Source organism: Peromyscus eremicus, chromosome 16_21, assembly GCF_949786415.1.
Source record: "Peromyscus eremicus chromosome 16_21, PerEre_H2_v1, whole genome shotgun sequence".
Taxonomy (NCBI): domain Eukaryota; kingdom Metazoa; phylum Chordata; class Mammalia; order Rodentia; family Cricetidae; genus Peromyscus; species Peromyscus eremicus.
The window spans coordinates 37,876,152-37,894,630 of record NC_081432.1 but is presented as its reverse complement, the minus strand read 5'-3'; positions in this window follow the sequence as shown (position 1 = coordinate 37,894,630).

Here is an 18,479-nt window from a genome sequence, read left to right as displayed (position 1 = left end):
TGTTTAGAAAACCCGAGTTTTTAATTTGTTTACTAAATTTTATTTTTTAAATTCTAAATTGTCTTTGTCATTTGTCTTTGTATTTCCTTGTCTTTGTATTTCCTTGTCTTTATATTTCCTTGTCTTTGTATTTCCTAAATTGTCTTTGTCATTTGTCTTTGTATTTCCTTTGTCTTTGCATTTCCTTAGATATCATTCAGGCATTTATTACCATGTTCTTTAAATTCATCAAGCTGTGCGTGCATGTGTGTGAGTGTGTGCATGTGTTTTATACTCTTTGAATTCTTTGATAAATTTTGTGATTGTTCTTTAAATTCTGTGTGCCTGGGTGTATCTGGGTAATACTCATTGCCGAACATTTCTAGAAGACTAGGGGATTTAAGGGCAGACATACCGCCCTGGCCTTCTGTGTTGTTTGTGTTTTTGCGATGTGAACAGGGCATGTGGACGTCTTTCTTTTGTTGTGACTCTGATGTGACTCTAGCCCGCCTCAGGTCGGACAGGAAAGGGGCTGCATGATGAGAGGTAGGACAGGGACAGCTAGAGATTCATAAGCTGTTCAGTGGGAGCTAGACCTGAGAATATGCAACTGGCATGGGCACAGGTGTGAGTCAAATGAACTCAGTGTGTAAAAGTAGTTAGGGGGAACTCAAAGGTTGCCATACCCCAATAGTGGGTTTCTTCATCAATGCAATCAATCAGATCAGGCTGAATTAAAATTCCAGGTTTAATGAGCAAAGCACCCCTGGGTGATTCTTGTGGGGAGAAAGCAGAAGGGAAATCATGTACCAGGTCTAGGGACCGTGTCTTAAATACCCTGTGTGTGTGTGTGTGTGATCTTTAGCATCCCCTGGGGAGAAGGTGAGCCTTGGTGGGCTTTCTGGGGGACAAGACCTGGAATGGGAGGAGTGGGGCTGGAGCAGAAATTCCCAACAGGAACTTGTCAGGCAAAGGCCAGCCTAGAACTTGTTGTTGTCAGGGCTAGAGAAACAGCTCAGTGATTAAGTACTGTGCTGGTGGGTTTTCACTATTTTGTTTTTGTTGGTGGTGATGGTTCGTTTGTTGTCAAGTTGACACTAGCTAGACAATGTCTATAAGATGTCTTTCTTCACTAACAATTGGTGTGGGAGGGCCCATCTCACTGTGTGTCCTACGAAGCCTGGGTAGGTGGTCCTGAGTTGGATAAAAAAGCAAGTTGAGTGAGCCACGGAAAGCAAGCTAATAACCAGCCTTTTCCCATGGTTCCTGGCCCTGCTTCTTCTTGAGTTTCTACCCTAAAATCCCTCAATGATGGACTGTGGTTAGGACATGTAAGCCAAGTAAGTCCTTTCCTTCCAACGGCCATGCTTTTGGTGGTGGTCTATGTCAGAGCAATAAAAACCAAGTAGGACAGAAATTGGTACCGTGTACACAGGATGTCATTGTCTCAGGCTTGACCATGTTGTTTGGGGGAGTGTTGTGGAAGGACATTGGCACTTTGGGTTGCAAAAGCCACTGAGTGCTTAGAGCGTAATGGGCTGTTCTTTGGGAACTTGGAAGATAAGAGTACTGAGAGAAATACAAACAGTGGCTTAGAAGTTTCAGGAGAGAGCGAAGACTCTATGAAGGCCATTTGTGTGTTAATTTGAATTAAGAATCTGTGGCTTCTGGGCCTGAAGAATCAGCTGTGATTTAAGAAGAAACCAGCACTATACCTCAAGGCTATACCTCCAGTATACCTCAAGGCTATACCTCCTCCAACAAGGCCACACCTCCTCCAACAAGGCCACACCTCCTCCAACAAGGTCACACCTCCACCAAGAAGGCCACACCTCCTCCAACAAGGCCGCACCTCCTCCAACAAGGCCACACCTCCTCCAACAAGGCCACACCTCCTCCAACAAGGCCACACCTCCTCCAACAAGGCCACACCTCCTCCAACAAGGCCACAACTCCTCCAACAAGGCCACACCTCCTCCAACAAGGCCATACCTCCTCCAACAAGGTCACACCTCCACGAAGAAGGCCACACCTCCCAGTTCTTCACAAATAGTTTCATTAACTGAGGACTAAGTTATTCAAGCACAGGAGCCTATGGAGGCCATTCTCGTTCAAACCATCACATGCTCATACCGCTCATATGCATAAATATAAATGAAAATAAATCTTCAATTTTTTAAAAAGAACTTGTTGGACTGCGTTAGAGTTCTGTTTTGCATAACTATGCACAGTATAATTTGCCTCTGTGTGCATGTGGATGATGCTTGTTTGTTTTTAATTAACTCCCAAATACTTTGATTGCTAAGAGCATCAAAAAAAAAATAAAGAATTTTGCTTAGACTCTACCCCCACATTAATTTTCAAGGAGCCTGAGCAATGACTGCTCTCAGGTTTACGATCTCAGCAGTCAAACATTGCCATGGAAATCCATAATGACCCCCAAAGCTGAGGCAACTACAAACACTCATTAAATCACAAAATGCAAGTCAGCCATTTGCGGGTTGTCCTTTGGATTTATCACTTAATTAGCATTTTATGGGGATTGTTGGTTAAGGATGAGGAGCCTGCCACGGCAATGGCCTTCTTCCCCTTCTGCTTTCATGAAAGGGTTAGAGGAGGAAGTGAAGCCTTTGATTAGCATATCAGAATTAGTTTTAAAATGCTGTGATGAGTGGTCCCCAGGGAGTCCAGGAGTGCTTCAAAGTATGGCAGGAAGTAAGCCACATATCAGAGAATGGCAAGGCTGGTAAATCCATAAAGTACCTGCACCCTACATAGTCCCCCCAATTCCCTAGATAGTGGATTTGAACAACGTGATTTTTAAATGTAAGACAATATAGATGGGACTAGGGAGACAGCACAGTCGACAAAGTACTTGCTCTGCCAGCTTGAAGATGTGACCCCATCTCCAGAGCCACATGGGAAGGCTGGCATTGTGGTGTGGGCTGAGAGACCCAGTGCTGAGAGGTAGAGACGGGCTGATCCCCGGGGTTCCCTGCCCACCAGCCCTGCCTACTTTGCAAATTCTAGGGCAGTGGGAAACCCTTCCTCAAAATGTAAGGTGGCCAGTGCATTGAGAATTCATTCCTGAGGTTGTCCTCTGGCCTGCGCGCGCACGCACACACACACACACACACACACACACACACACATACACACACATTTTCTTTAAGAAATGAAACACAACGTTTTAGAAAAGGGCTTCTCCACACATCTGATTGGTTCATCTATTTGACAAATGTCACTAAAGTTTCCACCATTATGTGGCAGGCACTGCAATTGACAGGCGTGCTCAACAATGACCAAAACAGCTGAGCAGTGTCCTTGCTTCTGATGCTGTGGTTGACTCCTGAATTAACCAAACAATCACATGGACGAGTGGTGGCCAATTGGAGGACATCTAGGGAATCACCCACAAGGTCTTAGCACCGGGAAGAAGTCCATGTGGAGAGACCTTAAGCTAGTGTCAGAGGGCAGCCAGACCCTGAGAAGAAGTGTAGCTTCCCAGGCAGCAGGTGCTGGACAGACATACAAGTGTTGGTGTTCTGGAGAATTTTTTCTCAGTCTATTGTCTGTCACTACCACACAATTGCAGAAGCTGGAAAATGAGTAAAGACGTTGACATGGTTCACAGTTCTGGAGTCTGGGACTTAGCTCAGCTTTTAGTGAAAGGTTTATGCTGTGTCATAACATGGTGATGAGCAGAAGAGCAAGAGGGCTCCTGCAAAGCAGACACTACAGGAAGACTGGCCTCACTTTATAAGAACCTGCTCTCATGGTTACTAAAAGAACCGATGAGGGTGGGTTCCTCACTACTCAAACGCCTCTCAACATGGTTACATCAAGGACCAAGATTCATTACGAGTTTTGCTTGGAACAACCTATGTTCAAACAAAAGCAGATGTCACATTCAACAGATGTGAAGGGGAGATGAAGAAGAAGACTGTGGATACAGCTGGATCCTGCCCTGAATCCCAATGCACAGGAGTTAAGATCTTAGAGACTCACTCTGAGCAAACCCAGGCCATTTGCCCTTGGAAGAATCAGTCATTGGACAGCATGACTAGGAACACTGTAACCACAGCACACAAATTCAGGTAGCCATGAAGCCATCAAAGCTACAGGCTCTCCTGGTGGCAAACACAGCTGAATGGATGTTCAACAGTCATGGCCAGATGATCATATGTACTAGGGTGGTGTTCACTACGTTAACAAAATAACGGAGGCAGGTTGACCTAATAAGGAAGAAGGACCTTGGGAGATATAAATAAAGGAGGTAAGTTCTGTTTCCAGCACCCACTTTAAAAAAAAAAAAAAAAAGCTTGAAGGTTTGTGCCTGTAATTTCAACACCAGGGCAGCAAAGATAGACAGCTCTCTGGAGTTCACTGGCCAGCCAGCCTCACCAATTACTGAGCTTCAGTGTGAGTAAGATATCCCGTATCTGAAAAGTTTTTAGATTCTGATAAGCCTCTCCACCGACACAGCAACCTAAATCAGATCAAATCAGACTGAATTAGAAAAAGCCCCAGTTTAATGGGTAAAGCATTCCTGGGTGATTCTCCAGCCCCCCCCCCAGAGAGGAGACGGGGAAGAGAGACTGAAAAACTATGTGTCTGTTTTCTGGGGGGCAGTTTAAATACCCTGTGGGAGCCGTGTTCAGCAGGACTTTCTGAGGGGCAGAGTCTGGGCAGAGAGATGGGCTTCCACCAGAACAGTATCAAAAATAGGGTAGAGAGATGTTGGGGCTCTGGCATCATTGTTCACCCCAATCCCAGACAATCCTATCTGCAAATATCTGCAAATGCCCACACCAATATGTATTTACACACACACACACACACACACACACACACACACACACACACACACACACACTATTTATTTTGAGATCTTGAAGAATCATAGTTGGAAAAATAAAATAAAAAGATCTGGACCTTTCATTCACTCTTCTCAAAGCTGACATCTAACAAACTGTAGCACAACATCACACCCAGGGTGTTAGGCTGACAACACCTCATTCAGATTAGTCAGGTTGCATTTGTGCGTTGTATATTGTATGTTCTGTACACCTTTGTCACATGTGTGCCTCTCTGTGTCCTTCATGAGAGTCAAGACCTCGTACAGCATCATTAAACCAAAAGCACTTAGGCGGCTCTGTTCCATCCACACCCACCTCCTCCTCCCTGCACCCCAGTGAGGTCAATGAATGATACAGTGGTACATGATCAGCATCCTAAGCATCTACTGAGATATTTTCTAAAGATCTTTGCTGTTTTACACCCCGCCCATCCCACCAGCAATGTGCAGATGGCACAGTTTTTCCCCATTGACATCAGCCTCTGGAATCATGTCTGTACTTCAGGCACTCTGATGGGAATGCAGAGACATTGGGCTCTTGATTTCAGTTTTCATTTCCCTGATGGCTAATGATGTGGACCCCACTTCATGTGCTTATTTCCCATCTGTGTGTCTTCTTTGGTGAGATATCTGTTCATGTCTCATGTCCCTCATCAGATCCTAGTGTTCATTGTTTGACTTGTCAGCTTTGGGAGCCCTGCACCTGTACTCCTAATAGTCCTTTGTTGAGTATGTGGTTTGTAGACATCTTCTCACACTTTAAGTCTTTAGTCTTTTAGCAGAACCTCGAACAGAGTTAAAGTTTTGACTTGAATGAAGTCAAGTTTGTCAATTTCTTCTTTTATGAGTCATACTTGTGTGAAGTCTAAGAACTCTGCCTAAATGGGTCATAAAGGATTTTTTTTTGTTTTCGTGTTTTTTTCTTTTTCTCTTTCTTTCTTTCTTTCTTTTTTTCTTTCTTTCTTCCTTTCTTTCTTTCTTCCTTCCTTCCTTCTCTCCTTCCTTTCTTTTCCTAGTTTTATCTTATTTGTGTATGTTGGGTAGGTCTGGTGTGTAGGCATGTGTGCTCACCCCTGCAGACACATGTGGAGGACAGAGATTGACATCAGATGTATTCCTCAATTTTTCTCCCTTTTGTTATTTTTTAAGACAGAATCTCTCACTGAACCTGGAGCTCACTGTTGAGCTAGACTGACTGGCCAGCAAGTCCCCGAAAGCAGCTGTTCTGTGTCCTCCCAGTGCTGGGTTATAGACATGTACTGCTCTGGTCAGGCTTGTTTTTTTCACGTGGGTGATGGAAATGTGAACCCAGGTTCCTATGCTTATTCAGGGAGACTGCTCCTGCAGTCAGGGGTCTCTAGAGTAGATATGCATGTATATAGAAGGGATTTCTTAGAATGACACACAGGCTGTGGTCCAGCTAATTCAAAAATGGCTGGCTGTGAATGTAAAGTCCAAGAATCCAGTAGGTGCTCAGTCCACAAGGCTGGATGTCTCAGTTGGTCTTCAGTATATACTAGAATCCCAAAGGAAGAAGCTCCAATGCCAATGAAGGAATAGACGTGCTAGCAAGGCAAGGGCAAGCAGGCATAGAACAAAAACTTCCTTCTTCCATGTCCTTAAATAGGCTTCAATCAGAAGGCGTGGCCCAAGATGTGTCTTTCTGTCTCAAAGTCCCAGATTAAAGGCCTGTCTTTTCTCAGCTCAAAAGATGTAGACTAAAGACTTGTCTTCCTACCTCAAAGATCCAGATTAGAAGTGGATCTTTCTACTTCAAATTAAGCAAAAATCCCTCACAGATGTGCCCTCCAGTTTTGGATTTTGGTAAACTCCGAATGTAATCAAGTTGACAGCCAAGAACGGCCATCACCTGCAGCAAGCACTTTACACACTGAGGCATCCTCCCGGCTCTTCTAGATCTTGTGTTTCTCATTTAAGTGTACGGTTTGCTTTGAATTCCGTTTTGTTGAAGATGCAAAGCATAGATTAAAGTCAGTTTATTTATCTGCTCCTGAATGCCCAGCCTCCCCAACATCATCCTTCTAGAAATCAGCCTTCCTTTTCTGAGCTCCTTGACTATAAATCAGTCACTTGTGGTGTCATCTAAAACCACAGCAGGAGAGACTCCAATTCCTGCTTCACCGTGAAAGCAATGATTAACTAGCAAAAACTGTCTGGAGGGGCTTTCTTGTAACTCTGGAATCGCATCAAAAGGTAAACATGTGGGGAAATGTTTAGAGAACAAAGCTGCTGCGGTTTGCTGGGGCGGGAGGGGGGGAATTCAAGGAGTGCAGCTGACCCTCTTCCCTCCTCACAGTGCAGCTCCTGTTCTTATTGATCACTTTTTCTCCTTTGACTTCCAAGTCAGTTCTAGTTTCGTTCTTCCAATTCCTGTCTCCAAAGTGTGTGGTGTCTTCAGCAAAAGGGTCTCCAAATACCTTCAAATTCTGTGAAGCAACCAGCAGCAATGGCAATAGCCTATATTGTGGGAGTTGCTTGGATATCACTGACCAAAGACTCAAAAGGAGATTACTCATGCCTTGTTAGATAGATTATGGCCATAAAGGGGGACATTATGACCCCTAGTGGGATAGATAGACAGACAGACAGATGGATGGATGGATGGATGGATGGATGAACGGATGGATGATAGATAGGTAGATAGATAGATAGATAGATAGATAGATAGATAGATAGACAGACAATCTTGGGAAAACATAACAGTATAATTCCTGTGGCTTTTTCAATTTCGATATTATTATTGATCTCTCATCCCTTCCTTTCCTTCTGTATTTCCCTCTCTTCCCCCTCTGTAACTAAAGCCCCTCCCCCACCCTGACTCCCGGCATTTCCCCTGGTTTGATACTCAAACCTAGATGGTCTTAAGTGCTCCAGTAAACTGAGAGCTGGAGACAGCTACGGAGCTCATATCCCAGAAGAACCCCCTCCCCAACTCCCAGCAGAGCAGCAGGGCCACAAGCCAGGTTCACAGTCGCTGTTTGTTTCCATGGTGTCTTCCTAGGGCTCCTTCAGATTCGTCTGCCCCAGCCTGTAATTCTTCGGTGATTAATTTAGGCACATACAACCTCTGCAACAGTGTGAGCTGAGCCCTCAGCAAGACGTGAACCCGGCAGCACCAGGCAAAGGCCGCTAGCGGCACACTTGATAGGAACAGAGAAAATGTTTACAAAGCATTTGTGGACTCGTGAGAGAAAAATAGACCATTTTTAAAATGTCTCCCAAAATATCTCAAATAAATATGGTCAAATATAAATTTTTTTTTGTCTTTGGGTTTCGCAAGTTGGCTCAGAGGATAAAGACACACATGCCACCCAGCTGTAAGGACAAAAGTTGGGCTCCCCACCACCTGTGTAAAAGCTGGTGGCTTGGTGGCTGACTGTAACCCGAGGGCTCCAGAGGTGGGAGTGCAGACTTGCCACACCCACAAGTTCCACATCTGGGGAGAGACCCTACCTCGGGACCCAAAATGCAGCATGATCAAGAAGAACACCAATATCAACCTCTGGTTTCCACACTCATGCACACACTTGTGTACGTGTACCTGTGCACACAGGTACTCTCACACCCACCACGAAATATAAAAATGTAAAAGAGAAAAGTGTCCCTTTTGAACATGAAGAAAAATAATAGAAAAAATAACCGGGAAGCAAAGGACATTTCTGGTTGGCTAGGCTTACGTCCTAAGGCTATTTGACAGTCCCTGGTTAATGAAGTCTCTAGTTTCATTTATCTAGCTACATGGGTGCTTTGGATTGCTTACAGAGGACCTTAAAGGGCCAGAGCCACTCCTGTCAATGGCAATCCAGTAATAGACCACAAACACCAAAGGAACTGAGAATCGGCACAAACAAACCTCTCATCATGATAGTGCTAGGGTCCTCAGGCACACTGCAGGACAGTCCTGTGCTGGGATACCATGAGCACTGGAATTCAGTGTCCAGATCCTGCTTGCCAGTTCTACACCTGCCTACATGCCAACATCAATGCTCTCTTAACACCAAGCACCTACCTCCGCCTCCACCCACTGTTCTCTCTGGGCGATCTACTGACCAGGCCACTGATTTCCACAAATGGGGTTTTCTTCCCTGCGCTGTGTCCTTAACAAACATATATCCATCCATCTGTCATAGGTAAATAGGGCCAGCATCCAGACATTGGTAAAAGCTGGAGTAGGTCGCAACTCAGTCAACAGGGAAGGGCAGGTGTTTCAAACCCACAGAGGACTGCGCCTGCTAGTCAGGAGCAGGTGAAGTGTATAACAGGCTTTCTTTTATGGGCCACCTATCAGCTCCAAAATCATGACATGGAGACTTCTTATTAGTTATGAATGCTCAGCCTTATCTTAGCTCTTATTTCTTGCTAGCTCTTATAACTTAAATTATCCTGTTTCTCTTAATATATGTTTTGCCTTGGGGTTTTTTACCTTTCTTTTCTTCTGTATATCTTACTTTCATCACTTCTTGTATCTAGCTGGTGGCTATCTAGCTTCTGGCTCCAGGCATGTCTTTCTCTTTCTCCCTTATTCTGTCCTCCTTCTTCTCTTTTGAGCCTAGATTGCTCCTCCTATTTATTCTCTCTGCCTGCCAGCCCCACCTATCCCTCTCCTGCCTAGCTATTGGCCATTCAGCTTTTTATTAAACCAATCAGGTACCTTAGGCAGGCAAGGTGAAACAATTGCAACTCATTTTTGCATAATTAAACAAATGCAGCACAAAAAATGTCACACATCTTTGCCTAGTTAAAATAATATTCCACAAAGTAAAGTCCTGAGTGAGCATGTATTCTTGACAAAAGAATGGACATGTCAAGAATCCCAGTGCCTCAGACCCATGGGAATGTCAAGGCCTTCCCCAGGTCAGGCTGGGAGGAGAGATATAGGTCTTCCTCTGGTCTGAGAACAGATGATGACAGTGTATACTGAAAATAGCAACCACTGCCTTTTTCCTGGATGATACCAGCTTGAGACTGCTCCCCTACAAAGACCACACACACTCACTCACTCACCAGCCAGCATGCATCCTTGTTCCATTGTATATTATAAATGTGCTGAGTTTCTGGGCTGTTGGCTCAATGCCATCAGGGCACAAGGGCCCACACAGTCACAGATTTCAGCTATTCTGTATATGTGTCTATTGTTTCTTCATTCCCTGTCACCCCAGTCAGGCCAATCCTAAAGCTATGCACCTTCCTCCTCCATGGACAATGGAGAAATCACAATATTAGATCTCGGGACTACAGAATGAAGGGAAAGCCCACAGCAGGACACCTCACATCCTACTCCTAATAGAAGGAGATAACTCAGGCTCTTATCCTAGCAAAGAAGACAGTCTGATGGGCTCATGCCTGCTCCAGATCAAGCCAGAATCACTTCAGCCACACTAGAAAAGACAAATATATTACATCAAACTGAAAAACATGACCATGGTAGAGTCTCCATGTCTCTAGAATAAGGACCTCCCCACCTCCTTTTTTTTTTCATTTTGGTTTTCAAGACAGGGTTTCTCTGTGTAGTTTTGGTACCTTTCCTGGATCTCGCTCTGTAGACCAGACTGGCCACTGTCTCCCAAATGCTGGGATTAAAGGTGTGCGCCACCACTGCCTGGCCAAGACCCTTTTTCTCCTGAGGGACACTGAGGCAGGTCAGTGGGTAGAGTTGACAAAGAGCCTGCCTCAAGGTGGCCTGATCTGGAACTCCTCTGTGTCCCCGTGGGTCCGTAACCAATCTCGCACACTGAGGAGTCTCAGATAACAAGGGTCTTGGCAGAAAGCCCCCCAAGTGCTCCCTACAGCTCAGCTTGTAGAAATTCCCTTCCCCTCTCCAGCCAGCACCATATTAGGGGGAGCCCAAGGGGCAGATAATTAAACCTTCCTTAAAAATGGATTTCTCACACCCATGATGTAGTACATCTTTCTCTCAGCTTTCAAGATCTTTCCTGTGACTTTGTATTGCAATAATAATAATAATAATAATAATAATAATAATAATAATAATAATGCTATGTTTCAGAATAGATTTCTTTGTTTATGTCTTGTGTGAAGTCTTCTCAGGCTGTCAGACTGTAGGTTCTAAGGGAGTTGGTGCATATGCATGTCTGCATATTAGCTGTTGTATCAGGACTTATTGTACACATGTGCATATGTATGTATGCGTGAAGGCCAAAGCCCAACATTGATGTCTTTCTCAATTATTCAACCCATTATTTTTTGAGATTGAATCTCTCACTGAGCTTGGAACTCATCACTTTCATGAGGCCAACTGGCCAGTGAGACCCACTGACCCATCTGTCTCTGTCGTCCCAGCATGGGGAGTCTAAGTGCACATTACCACATCTTTTTATGTGGGCTCAGGGGCTTGAATCCAAGTCCCCGTGCTGGTGTGGCAAACCCTGTCCTGACTGAGTCATCTCCCCAGCTTTAGGGTTGTTGTTTCCATCAGAACCAGGATGTAGTCTGCTAGTATTTCTTCAAATATTTGTTCAGGCTCTCGTTCTCTCTTCTCTGTTGGGACATGACAACGCATTTGAATTCGTGTTATTCTCTGCACAAGTTCCTGAAGGCCTGTTCTTTCTGTTTGTTTTTAAGTCGGTTTCCTCTACTGTTCAGACTGAGTAAGCACCATTGATCTGTCTTCAAGCTTGCCAGTTCTGACCTCCATCATCACCTCTGTTATTGAGCCCATTCTTTTCTGTTATTGATTTTTTTTTTTTTTTGCAATCCCATAAATTTTCCCTTGGTTCCTTTTAATGATATCGTTCTTCCTGAAATTGGTTTGGTTTCAAGAGAATTTGTAATTGAATTTTTCTATGACACTTTCAGACCTTGGTAGATAATTCTAACATTTCATTCATTTTGTGTTTGTATGTGTTGATTGTTCCAAATTTTTTTGAGTCATGATTTATTTTGGATTCAGTGGGATACAAGATTTTTTTGTTATTGTGTCTTAGACATTTGCGCTATATGGAATATGATTTAAATAAGTTTTCATGCTTTTCTAGCTACAGGTGCTGATCTACTTTTGTGAATTGGGAAAACAGTGTCAGATCTGGTTTGTGAGGCTCTCATGTGCTTTTCAAGAGTGGCAAAAGGAAGATCTTAAAACAAAGAGAATTACAAAAGAGTTTTGGAGAATCAAAGGACAAAAGGAAAGGACAGAAAGACAGATTGGTACACACAGCCCATTTCTGTTCATGAATTGTATGAAGAAAGCTTGATGGTTGAAGCAAAAGGTATCAAATCACCTAATACCAAAAATGATGATCACACAGGAAAAGAGAATGAAATAGATACAGAATTGTCATGCTTCACCCAGAGTGTTAAGTGCTACCAATGTACAGATAGCAGATAGATAGATAATAGATAGATAGATAGATAGATAATAGATAGATAGATAGATAGATAGATAGATAGATAGATAGATAGATAGACAGATAGGATTCAAACATCAACCAGCAAGAAGATTATACAAAGGGATATAGAATGTGTATTCAAAAGGGCCTGCGTTAAGCAGTTCAACCTTCAACCTACAAACAGCAAAGACAACAGCCTTGAAGGCCATTTATCTAAAAATGATATTTCATTTTAGCAGACCACTTAGCTCTCCTTACTGCATCAACTTTTCAGAGCTCTTCTGGGAACTCTGGATATTCTCATATGGACATTAGAACAAGAGAAAACCCAGCAAACGCCTAGGGAAAGCAAAGCATGGCAGTCTGTTGCTCCTTCCCATTTGGATTTTTAGACATCTTTCTCTGTCAGAGTCATGTTCCTCATATGATATGGCAACCAAGAAGAAATCTCCTCATCAGTGTTTCCCGGCGTTCCTGTGTAGGAAGCACAGCTGAGAACCAGAGTGAAATGGGAGTTGGAGATACACGAATTTTAATCTGAATGTAGGTTCCCTGTGTGGTCTCAAAGATGCCATTTATTCTCTGCCTGTCCTTTAAGGACACCAAGGAGAGTTCATCTTAGTAAATGTGAGCAGAGGTTTAGAGAGGACTGCCAGAGTTCACAAGCTGTCTTGGGGTCAGAAACAAGAACCCAGACCCCTTGATTCTTAGACCAAAGAAGAGAAAACTAAGATGAAGTATTCAGGCCAGTAGTGAAGTTCCTGAAGGTCACACAGAGATAATACGCTATGATGTAGCCAAGAGCAGGATGCTAGAGAGAATGGCAGACTGTCTCATACTGGTGTGGGATGCGAATAGCCACAGTAGACGTGCAGGGGAAGTGCACTGAGTAACCTGGAGAGGCTCTGTTTACTAACAAACAAGATGGTCATTGCTCTTCAGTGTGACCCTGTCTCGGGTGGGGACTAACTGCAGGAGGGTCCTGCCATCCTGCTGGCTGCCCAGTGTCTTCTCACTTCTCCTGCTCCATATGGGCTTCGATCATTTCTGTGCCACCTTCTGTGGACCCTCATTTGCGTTTAGTGGAAGCCACTCCCACACAGAGACTATGGAGAAGGTGACAGGAAGCAGCAAGTTCTGGTGAGAGACTGGCTAGCATGTCTCCTTAGGGTCCCCCAACTTAGCCAGCCCCTCTCCTGCCTCTCCCCTCATCATCTTCACAAATTTCTCTGGGAATAGATACCAGTAGCTACCGTAATGCATGAACTAGGTGTGCTGCAGAGTTTACTAGAAGTTTGAGCATTCAAGAACTTTCTCACAAACTGGTGGGTCATCATCACATCTGCTATGTGCCATGAATGCACATGTATGTGTCCTCAAAGTCAAAGTAAATGGACTTTGAGGAAAGCACATTCCCCTCCATAATGCAGGTGGGCCTCATCTAAAGATCTGAAGAGAATAAAGACAGAAGCTGGATGTGGTGACATGTTTGTTGACCTAGTACTTGGGAGGCTGAAGTGTGTGTTCAAGATCAGCTTAGCAGTTAATAAAGAGGCCCACAACTGGTCAAAGCACAGAGAATAAGTGAGCGCAGAGTTCTCAGCCACAAATGGGACATCAATATCATATCCCACCCCCCAAGTCTCAGGGACCGTAGTTGAAGAGGGAGCAGAAAGACTGTAACAGCCAGAGGTCAGGAAGGACCAGAGCAAAACATTGATTTCTGGCCATGACCAGGAGTATTGCGCTCATGTACTTGCAACAGCTGCAGCTGCCTGCACAAGACTTGCATAAGCTCAAGCCAGCCAGCACTCTAGCTAAGGATCTGTCAACAATTCACAGCTTCTGGGAGAGGGAGACTCAGTTTTCTTCAAGGGTGTGGCCCTACATAGGTACCATAAATTGGAATCAGTGAGCTATATTTAAAAAGAGAAGATTAAATTGGGAGGGAGTGGGGATAGGGGTGGATCTGGATGGAAATGGGGAGGAGAGGAGGGTGAATATAATTAAAATCTACTGTGTGCATGGATGAAATTCTCCGAGAATTACTAAGAATATTATATTTAGAAAGAATGGTGCAAGGTCCAAGTTCAGTGAGAGACCCCATCTAAAATAACATAATGTGAAGAATAAGAAAGGAAGACATCCAACATCCACCTCTGACCTACACACACACACACAAGCACATGTGCACACGTGTATACACACAATCTTTCCCACTTTTCTTCCCATTTCAATGAAAAAGCAACTCTGATTTACAAAGGGACCTTCAGGGATTTCTCTGATGGACCAATCCTTCCAGTGCCTGAGGAAAGGAGCTGTTGAATTGTATGTGAGTTTTACACTGTGAGGTCTAGGAGAAGGCTAGTGGCAATAACAGCAATCACTGAACACTGTGGACTTCCTGTGTACATGTGCCGTACAAGGCACCTTACGCTTTCATCGTATTTATTCTTCACTAAACTGCATCAGGTAGGGGCATTCTTTTCCCCATTTCTGGAAGCTGGAAAGGGTAAGGAGCTCACTCCATCCAGACACAAGAGGCAGGGTATCAGTTACTTTTCTTATGGGGTGTGGCAAATGACCTCCCAAAAGCAACTTAAGGAAGGAAAGTTTATTTGGCTCGCAGTCCCGGGGCACAAGTCATTCATGGCGGGGAAGGCATGGTGGACGGCGGAAGTGTGGGGCAGCTTGTAGCCACACATCCACAGTCAGGAAGCAGGAAGAGATGGATGACAGTGCTCTGCTCACTTTCTCCTTACTCAGCCCAGGAGACCAGCCTGTGGGCAGCGGCTGCCCGCATTAAGGGTGAATCATCTCCTTTCAATTAATCCAGCATGGAATCTCCCTCATAGACATGCCAGAGGCTTGTTTTGTGGCTGATTCCAGATCCCGTCAAGTTGACACTCAGTATACCCATCATGCCAGCATTGCCAAGCAAAAACAGGTACACCTCGCATCCGATGGGATATTTTTCAGTGCAGCACACCTGCTCAGAATGAAGCTCCATCACCAAACATACCTCTTAGCAATGTGTCCTGCTTTCAAGCGTGCCTCTTTCTGCATCCTTTTACTATCTTACTGGAGTTGATGCAGCATAATTACCTCTCCTGCTGACACCCTTCCTCAGGCTTCATAAACTACTCAGTGGTTGTTTTGCAAGATAGCCTTGCCTGTCATTCCTTCAGTGACAAACTTGTGTGTCACCACCATCAAAAATACACCCTTCATTGTTTGACTCCTTGCTTTGCAGAGTTTTTTTTTTCATTGCCTGTAGTAACATTTCCCCAAGGAAGACACTTTCAATAGCAATTAAATCCAACTGATGCAGTACCCTCAGTCAACATCATACAACTGAGGTGATATTATTAATAGTTATGAATAAGGAGATGGACAACTTATCACCCCACTGTAACATATCTGAGGATGAAAAATGGAGCTATTCATAACTGATACAGAATCACTGAACTATAAGCCAAGACTATCCCCAGGCCCCCCCCCCCAAAAAAAATGAATGTTGGGACACTTTAACTTACTTCACCCATATGCAAGTAGTGACAACGTATAGCCGTTGTCACCTGCTGGGCACCATGGTGTGAGATGTATTACATCTGATTATAGAGGTGTGAAAATGGAAAGATAAAATGCACCTTCACATTGATGTACTGAGACTCCGGGTCATTTGATGAAATATCACCCGTACATCCCTGGGGAGGTGGGGAGAAGAAGGAGGTCAGGTGAAGGACCCAAGGTCCATGCACAGAACTGCAAGATGCTGGGAAGCAGAGATGGAGAACAGCACCGCCTTCCGAGACCCAGGTGTCATGCTTTCAATCCAAGGCATGATGAAGGTCATGTGAGCTGTCCACCTCAGTCACAGTGACTTGTCCCCTCACAGGCCTGCTGCCATGCCCTCCTCCCTATGATGGACTTCATCCTGTCAGACCAGGAGCGGAGACAAAGCCCTCCTCCAGTGGCTCTTGCAGGTATTTGGTCGCATCAATGAAAAAAAAAAAGTAACTGATAGAAAGTACAAAACAAGTCACAAGCCACAGAGAAAGAGTGAAATGTGAAAGTCAAGCCGGGGAGTAACTGAACAGACACGTGGGTGACTTTCATAATATCAGAGTCGGGGATATCTTTCAAACGCGATACTAAAGGCAAAACCATTATAAAAGTCAAATGATAAATTCAACTGTCTTCAGAATGACATTTATGAAGCTAAAAAGCAAGCATCGTTTAGGGAAATACTTTCTGTTGATCAAAACGTTATTATTTCAATTTATAGACTTTCTGAAAATCGTGAAGGAAAAGAGAAAGCTGATGCTTACTTTACAAGAAGAAACTTAAATGTGAAACAGAAAATCACAGGGGCTGGGGCGGTCCTCAGTGGGTAAAGCTTTTACGGTGCAATCATGAAGTCCTGAGTTTGAACCCACAGCCCCCGAGTAATAGTGTACATATGGACATGTTTGCCTGTAACCCTAGTCACTGTGGGGGGATGAAGAGAGGATGATTCCTGGGGCTTGCTCCATGTCAGCCCGGCTCTAGGTTCAGTGAAAGACCCTGTCTGTAGGAAATAATGTGAAGAACACTAGAATAAGACACCTGACATCCTCTTCTGGCCTCTGCATGTGAGTGTATGGGTGTACACATCCATATATATGTGCACACATACCACGTAACAGACAGTGGGCGCACACACTGAAAGGGGGGGGATGGGAAATGACAAAGAAAAGTCCAAAGCCAATAAGAGTTGAGGAATGGTCATTTCAAAGGCAGCGCTCTTGGTCTCCATCTCGTGTGCATCTTTAGCAGGTGATCTGTGAGTTGTGGTTTTCCATTCTCATATTGCCTCTATTTCCTGACTTCCTGTGACACTGAAATACCACGTTTTTTCCTACACGAACAAGTTTAGAATGGTCCCGAGGAGCAGGGACTCATTCTTCCCAGGCAGAAGATGAGTTCCTGTGCCCCGAGAGGTATGTACTCCAGGCACACGAATGATGTCTGTGGCTCTGGGAGGGATGTTGAAGTATGACATGGATGTTCTCAGTCTGGTGCCTGGGAACTGTGGATGCTCTCGGTGGTGGTGTCTGGGAGCTCCGGTGCCCAGGCCAGATGTTCTCTCTGTGGACTTTTTCATCCGCTGCCACGGTTGGCTGGCTGCACTCTGTGCTGAGTATTTGGGTCTCAGAGCAGTGCTGTTCGCTGACTGTGAATCCCTCATGCCTTGTTGCTCTTGGCCCATGCCAGGCATCACGCTCAGACCCCCTTCAGGTAAGAGTGCTTCCCAGCCATTCCCAGACCACAGGTGCACACCCCCACCTTCCTCCACCTTCTTCCCACAATTTAGTAATCCTGGCCAGGCCCACTTTCTTCACATCTGCATCCCGGTGTCTAACACTGAGCAGGTTCTCAGCTATCAAGAGGAGAGGGAGGGAAGAAAAAGGGGAAGTAAAGGGGGGAGGAAAGGAGGGATGGAGGGGAGAGAAGGAAGTGCTTAAAATGAACAAACAGTTCTCAAAAGATGAGCGATAGATGTCTCATAAACATATGAAAAATTTCAAGCCCATCAGTCATCAGAGAAGTACAAACTAAAATTACATTGAGTTCCATCTCACCCCAGTCAGAACAGTGATTCCCTAAGCAAGCAACAAGGATGTAAACCAAAGGGAATCCTTGTATACTACTAGTGGGCTGTAACTAGTTCAGCATCTAAGGAAGTCAGTATGCAGAATCCACAAAGCAACATAGATCCATATGACCCAGTTACACCCCTATGGATATTTAGCCAAAGGACTCCAAGTCAACATATAGCAATAACTGCACATCAGTGTTTATTGCACCATTGTTCACAAGCTCTAAGCTATGGGAGCAACTTGGATATCTGATAACAAGGGAATGGAGAAGAAAAATAGAATACACATACATAAAAATGATTTTTTTCAGCTATGAAGGTGTAATTGGAGATGATAAAATTAAGTAAATGAAGCCAGCCTCAGAAAGACAAATATCACATATTTACTCTCATTTGTGATTCCTAGATTTTACAGAGATACATAAAATTGTGTGTGTGTGTGTGTGTGTGTGTGTGTGTGTGTGTGTGTGTGTGTGTGTGAATGGCATGAGAGTAGACAGCAAACTATTTCTTTAAACAATGTGAGGTAGATGAGGGAGGAGGTGGAGGGTTTGAGGACACAGGGGAGAATACTCTTAATGTACATTGTATACATGTATGAAAACAGCCTTACACACCTCAGTGCCATGTACCT